The 7074-nt window shown below is 42.7% G+C and overlaps 1 protein-coding gene across 4 annotated transcripts in view; it reads left to right on the top strand.

The window, feature by feature from the left end:
* LOC126987329 (uncharacterized) overlaps nt 1-7074 on the top strand; it is a 45093-nt gene that overhangs the window by 1154 nt on the left and 36865 nt on the right. For all 4 annotated transcript variants that reach the window (XM_050844244.1, XM_050844245.1, XM_050844242.1 and 1 more), the window contains exon 2: nt 2830-3192. The gene's annotated coding sequence lies outside the window, so the exon portion shown is untranslated. The remainder of the gene's footprint in view (nt 1-2829; nt 3193-7074) is intronic.

Genomic DNA, 7074 nt, shown 5'->3' with positions numbered 1-7074 from the left:
TCATGAAACTGCCCCAGGAAATGCCCGCAACGCCCACGAAAGCCTTGTCAAGTGTATTCTTTTAGGTTCATGATACAGAGGAAGGGTCAAACTACCACCAGGGTCATGAAACTGCCCCAGGAAATGCCTGCAACGCCCACGAAAGCCTTGTCAAGTGTGTTCTTTTAGGTTCATGATACAAAGGAAGGGTCAAACTACCACCAGGGTCATGAAACTGCCCCAGGAAATGCCCGCAACGCCCACGAAAGCCTTGTCAAGTGTGTTCTTTTAGGTTCATGATACAAAGGAAGGGTCAAACTACCACCAGGGTCATAAAACTGCCCCTGGAAATGCCCGCAACGCCCACGAAAGCCTTGTCAAGTGTGTTCTTTTAGGTTCATGATACAAAGGAAGGGTCAAACTACCACCAGGGTCATAAAACTGCCCCAGGAAATGCCCGCAACGCCCACGAAAGCCTTGTCAAATGTGTTCTTTCAGATTCATGATACAAAGGAAGGGCCAAACTACCACCAGGGTTTTAAGACTGCCCCTGGAAATACCCGCAACGCCCACGAAAGCCTTGTCAAGTGTGTTCTTTTAGGTTCATGATACAAAGGAAGGGCCAAACTACCACCAGGATCGTAAAACTGCCCCAGAAAATGCCCGAATCTCTTACGAAAGCCATGTCAAATAGGTGGCCGAAAATCTGGTTGTAAATATTACGGCTTTCATATCAACTATTTCCAAAGGCCAAAACGGAAATCAGTCGGGTTATTAAGAGTGCTCCATTTAGGTTCATGATACAGAAGAAGGGTCAAACTACCAGAAGGGTCGAAAAACTACTACTGGAAAGGCCCACAACTCATACGAAAACCTTGTCAATTGTGTGTGTGTGCCTGGCCGGTGAAATACAGCCAGGCACGGACTCTCAGACTATCAGGCTCCCACAACAACCATTTCCAGAGGCCGCAAAGGAGGTTAGGTTCTCATAAGTGTTATGTTATTTTGCAAAAGTCCTGCCAGACTCACCCCGAGAGAGAGAGAGAGAGAGAGAGGTGAAGGGAGAGTGCGCGCGTCAGTCCTCTGGTTCATAAAACTACCCATGGATATACCCACAACCTCTACTTAAGCCTTAGCAAATGTGAGCCCCGGAATGTTCGAGAATATGGGCTTAAAGCTTTTCTTGTCTCCTCTATACACTCCTCCGTGGTCCCACTATGGTAGTACGGCTGACTGGTTTTCATCTTAGAGGAGTTCGTCTCTGAAATCCTTACCATAGATAACAAAGGAAATCCAAGTGTATGTTGATCAACTATTTTCTTTTCTTGTAATTATCTTTAATATTTTCTTCCTCTCTTATTTTCTTGACTCTTCCATATATTCCTATTCCTACTATTTTATTTCCAACCCACTATTCTCTTGTCTCCGTGGTGTTACACTGTTCAAGACTTGAGTCTCTCCTTTAGAATATTAAACCCGATAACTAGCTCAAGTCCTTAAGATGCCCACGGCTGAAAACAAAGGCATTCTAACAGCAGCTATTATGAATTACACTTTTGTATTTAGGGGCATATTTTGAAACATTCCGGGGCCTTGGCACACATATTTGACAAGGCTGTCCCAGGAGTTGTGGGCCTTTCCAGGGATAGGTTTTTGGCCCTGGTGGTAGTTTGACGCGGCTTTTGTACCATGAACTCTAAAAACGCTCATCAGAACGCACTTTGACTCTGTTTTGGTCTCTAGAAATAACTTGTGAGAGTCGGTAGCGACTAAGAATTCAACCCAATATTTTCCTGTTTTTATACTTCTGTTACTCCTGAAAACATAGGAAACCTAATAATTTCCTTGCATTCCCTATTTGTATAACATTATGAGCCAACACCGCTTGAAGGTAAAGTTGGGAGCACACGCTCTAGCTGCGCGTGGCGGCGGTGCTCATCTCCGTCCCGTTGGCCCTCTGAGCCAGTGTGTCATCCGGGCCATTCATCGACCATCCAGAAAGAAATGGTAAACAGCTGGGGGGGCTGTACACCAACTGCTCAGGCCGGGATTCGAACCCAAGCCCGGAGATTCATAGTTAGGGACGCTACCCATTGCACCGCTGAAGGACTAAGATTTTTAATTACATAGTTTTGAATCACATGAGTACACCACGACCGAAACCAATATATATATATATATATATATATATATATATATATATATATATATATATATATATATATATATATATATATATATATATATATATATATATATATATATATATATATATATATATATATATAATCTCTCATGTTCTCCGTGGAGCCAACACTACTTAATGTGTTGTTTTCACTTCAGTGATAAACTTACTGAGTACGTCAATTCCGTTTTCAAGATGTCAACGACTAAAAACGAATTAATGTTCAGAAAATATTTAAAGGTCGTTCTCGAGTCTCTCAGTTAATTTTACATTAGTTAATACTGTTATGGCTGACTGTTTAAGAAATTTGAAGCGTTAATTCAATAAGCACTCTACTTCATGGAACTCTTACAGCTGAAAGCAAAGGACATTTTAGTGTAAATATTGAAGAATTTCTTGTATGGCCTCTTGTATAACTCCATTGGCATACACTGCTTAAAATCAACTAGTTTTCAGTATAATGTGTAGACCTCAATAAGTACTTCACACTATTAGCTACGATTAAAAACAAAGGAAATAATAAAAAAGTAAATCTAAAGAATTTTCCCGTGTCCCCTTTTGATTAGTTTTCCGAATGCCTTCCCGTTTACCCAAAGCTAATTCTTTCCCTCATTAAGTTTAGTGCTAATACCCACTAAATACCTTTTTTTTTTTTTTATCAAAAGAGAAAAGAGTTTGGTGAGTGCGTGGTCTGTGCCCTTCATGACAGCTCGTCTGTCCTCTGGGCCTGACTCCTGCAGCCGAAAAAAATCTCGGGAGGTGTTGATACTTGCGAACTAACTGTCGCCTTTGAGAAACTTACGTGTGAATACAAAGAAAGTTCAATGTGTGTGCAGTAATATGACACAGAACGGAGGCAAACAAGGGAAGTGTTGGCAGTTTTCCCGAAGGTAGAACTACTGTAAATAATGTGCAGTGTGACCTTGTCTTGCCCCATGCACGGAGCGCCACCGCAACGTGTGTCCCATGCAGAGAGCAGCCAACACCCAGCACGACTCACGCCTACCAGGACAGCAGTCTGGGAAGAGGTAAGGCCTGTCTGTGTATCTTCGTGACTTTCTGCTTAGCTCTCTTTAAAAGTTGTCTATCCACCTATTTGTCTAATATGAATATTTAATTAAATTGATGAAATAAATAGAAATATGAATTAATAAAATAATTAATACGGAAAGTTCTAGAGCATCTATCAACTTCTGACATTCTCTCTGATCGCCAGTATGGGATCCACAAGGGGGTGTCAACTGGTGACCTTGTCTTCGTAACTAATTCTTGGTCATCCTCTCTTAGCCGTGTTGGTGAAAGTTTTGTTGTTGCCTCAGACATCTCAAACCTTTTCCAGGGAGTAGGTTGGAAGACACCTACCGAAACGGGCGTAAGCTACTCCCGGTGAAGTATATACGGGAAGCGAGGAGGGTGCTGCAAGCCAACCAAAGACCCTTCCCGTGTCCTCACTTTCCGTTTCCCTTTTGTCTCATCAACACCAGAGAGTAGTTCAGCATGCTTTCTAAAGACAAATCCTCTAACTTTTTACACCACACTACATACACGCAACACACACACCATTTCTTCAATTCTTTGTCAAAATTTATGATGGCTCATCAACAAAATGCCACGGAGTCCCCGTCTGGGGGGAACCACATATGTCCCCAGGGAGGACTCCCCTTTTGGTTTTCGACCTGAGAGTTGTATTGATAGCTCTTCCTCCTTTTCCTATATCAACTTCCGCAACATTCGCGGTCTTCGTTCAAATTTTTATTCTGTGGAATACCATCTCTCCTCTAAACCTCACCTTCTCTTCTTCACCGAAACACAGGTTTATGAGACTACTGACAGTAATCTCTATTCTGTTTCCTCCTACTAGCTCTATCTTAAATTACAATCCAAATCTGGATGTTGTATCTACGTACGCAACGACATCACTTGCTCTCATGCCCACGACCTTCACTTAAAAAATTTCCACCTAGCGAGACTTCATTGTCACTCTATTACTAATAAATACATCTGTGCTGTTTATCTATCATCTAACTCTACAAACTATGTAAAATTCTTTGACCACTTTAACTCTAAAGTGGAGACTTGATAGAAGTTTATAAATATAAATGGATGAAGGGCTTTAATAAGGGGGATGTTAATAGGGTTTTTTGGTTGTGAAAGAGCCAGGTAGGACACATAGCTTTTAATTTAGATTCAACAAAGACATGGGCATGAATTAGTTTACCAATAGAGTCACGGAAGAGTGGAACAGGCTTGGCAGTCATGTTGTGAATGCCAATACCACAGCTACATTAAAAAGAGGTTGGATAGATTCATGGATAGTGAGGTAAGGTGGGGTTGGGCTTACAGGAGCTGCCTTGTATAGGCCAACCGGCTTTTTGCAGACCCCTTACGTTCTTATGTTCTTAAAAAGCACTTGAACCCAGTCTTATCAGTCTTTATATTTCCGTGTCTATCGAGGGACTTGTTTGTGTCAGTTATTCTGAGTATACATGTTTATTTAATGGTTCTAGAACGTCCTCTTGAATGCCTATTTATTGGATTTGAGGATGACTGCTGAACAAAACTTTCGTCTTGCTCATCTCGGTTCCTTCTTGCAGGCTCTTGCATAAGCAAGTTGGGTGGGTCAGAGTACAAAGTCCTATGGAGCGAGGCCACAGGAGGGGTGGGGGCATACAGTTGGCAAGCTCAGGAGTTAGCAAAAAAGAAATATCACCAGACAGCGGTAACATTACAACCGAATTTAAGAAGTACAAGTCTCAGTAAAAGGAGGGGAGCTGATGAGACGGATGGCGTTTGACGCTGAAACCCTTGTTTGCCCCTCCCCCCCTAATATTAGATGCATATAAGAGCAGACATATCCCATGTTATAGATAGTATCGGGGGTGGGGGTGGGGATGAGTGAAAGGAAAATCGTTGAAAATCGTTATAAAAAGTCTAACTTCGAAGAAGCTACTTGATCAAGAGTTGATATGCGAGTTAATTAAGGATAGGCTGATAATGTTTAACGTAGCAAAAGGGAACAGCTGCGTGTTAACGAAGTGGTCCGGTAAAGAAGTTGGGGATTTGATGCATTTAAGGACACCAAGGACCTTCTGTTCAGTTCAGAAATAAAAACAAGCATAGAAGTTAAAAGTTTTGTAGCATCTAGGCTTGAATCGTTTCATTCCTGCAGACGGGTCCCATAAAACTGTCGACTAATAAAGGGTAGAGTGATCGACTTAGGGTAGAAAGAAAATTTTGTTTTGGAAAGATCAACGATGTAGAGAGTTGTAGATAAAACATAACCCCGTGTAACACTAGCAGCGTGCCAAGGAAGGTGTTTGTCCACCTATTATTCGTGCGAATTCGCAGCCATCTGATGAAGCTGCACTCTGGGATCTCTTGCGACTCCGCGTAATTCCTGCAAGGACCGCTGGTCTATTGACTGGCCTGTACTCAGGGACTCTTAGAATGCAGTGAAAGGTCGGGGAGGGCGTCTCCGCCATTATTTCTGTGAATACAGGAGCGAAGCAGGGCTGTGTCCTTGCCCTATGGCTCTGCAACACTTGCAAGGACTGGGTGTTAAGCAGAGTTGTAGACTGAAGTCATTATGGAGCATCTATTGGCAATATCAGGGTCAGCGACCTTGTTTTATGCGAATGATGCAGTAATCCTCGCAGAGTCCCTGGAGGTTCTGGTGATGGCTCTCGAGACACTCACTGCACAAGGAGGGGAATCCTTTGAGATGCCAGGTCTCCTAGACCAAGATCAAAGTACAGGTGTTTGGAGGCTTACTATATGAAGCAGTTTTTTTTTTTTTTTTTAAAAAGTAAACATTAATAAAAAAAGCCCGCTACTGCTTGCTCCTAAAAAGAATCCAAAGAGGTGGGAGGAGAGGTCCTGATACCCTCCTCTTGAAAGAGTTCAAGTCGTAGGCAGGAGGAAATACAGATGAAGGAAGATTGTTGGATGAAAGAGTGAAGATGCTGGTTAACTCTTAGTCGAGTGCAGGGGGGAGGCATGCAGTTAGCAAGTTCAGAAGAGCAGTCAGCGTGGAAATATCGATAGAAGATAGAAAGAGGCAACATTGCGGCGGAATTTAAGAGGTAGAAGACTATCAGTATGAGGAGGAGAGCTGATGAGACGAAGAGCCTTGCCCACTCTGTCCAGAAGAGCTGTGTGTGAGGGCCCCCCCCACAGATGATGCATCCATGAGAGGAATGCGGGCCCTGTATATGGACAGCAACTGTGCAGGGAGAAGAACTAGCTGATTTAGTAAGAGATGAGATATGAAGTTTCCAGTTGAGATTTTGAGTTAAGGATAGACCGAGGATGTTTAGTGTTGAGGAAGGTGATAGCTGGGTGTTGTCAAAGAATAGGATAGTTGTTTGGAAGATTGTGTCAACTGTGTTTTGAGGCGTTGAAGGACACCAGGTTCTTCTTGCCCCAATCGGAAATAATAGTAAGGTCTGAGGCTAAGCGTCTGCAGCCTTGAGTCGTTAAGTTCCTGAAGGTGGGTCTTCTATTAAAAGAAGTTGAATAATGCAGAGTGGAATCATCGGCGTAGGAATGGATAGGACAGTTCGTTTTGGAAAGAAGATCATCAATGAACAACAGAAAAGAGTGGGAGATAGGACAGAACCCTGTGGACACCACTGTTAATAGATTTAGAGATAAAGGTACAGAGAGAAGGATAGAAACCGTAGGAGGTAGTTTAGAAAGCAAAGATTTGTTATGTCCAGCGCAATAGCAAAAGAGAGGATGACCAAGAGTCAGTTAAGAGCTAGGAGATCACCAGTAGAACGCCTCGGAACCCATACTGGCGATCAGATAGAAGGTCAGTTGATTCAAAAGCTTTAGATAGACGAGAAAGTAAAGCAATAGGACGGTAGTTTGAGGGATTGGAGCGTCACCCTTCTTAGGTACAGGCTGTA

Source organism: Eriocheir sinensis, chromosome 64 (assembly GCF_024679095.1).
Source record: "Eriocheir sinensis breed Jianghai 21 chromosome 64, ASM2467909v1, whole genome shotgun sequence".
In the NCBI taxonomy this organism is placed as follows: domain Eukaryota; kingdom Metazoa; phylum Arthropoda; class Malacostraca; order Decapoda; family Varunidae; genus Eriocheir; species Eriocheir sinensis.
This window is presented reverse-complemented; position numbering and strand designations above follow the sequence as displayed.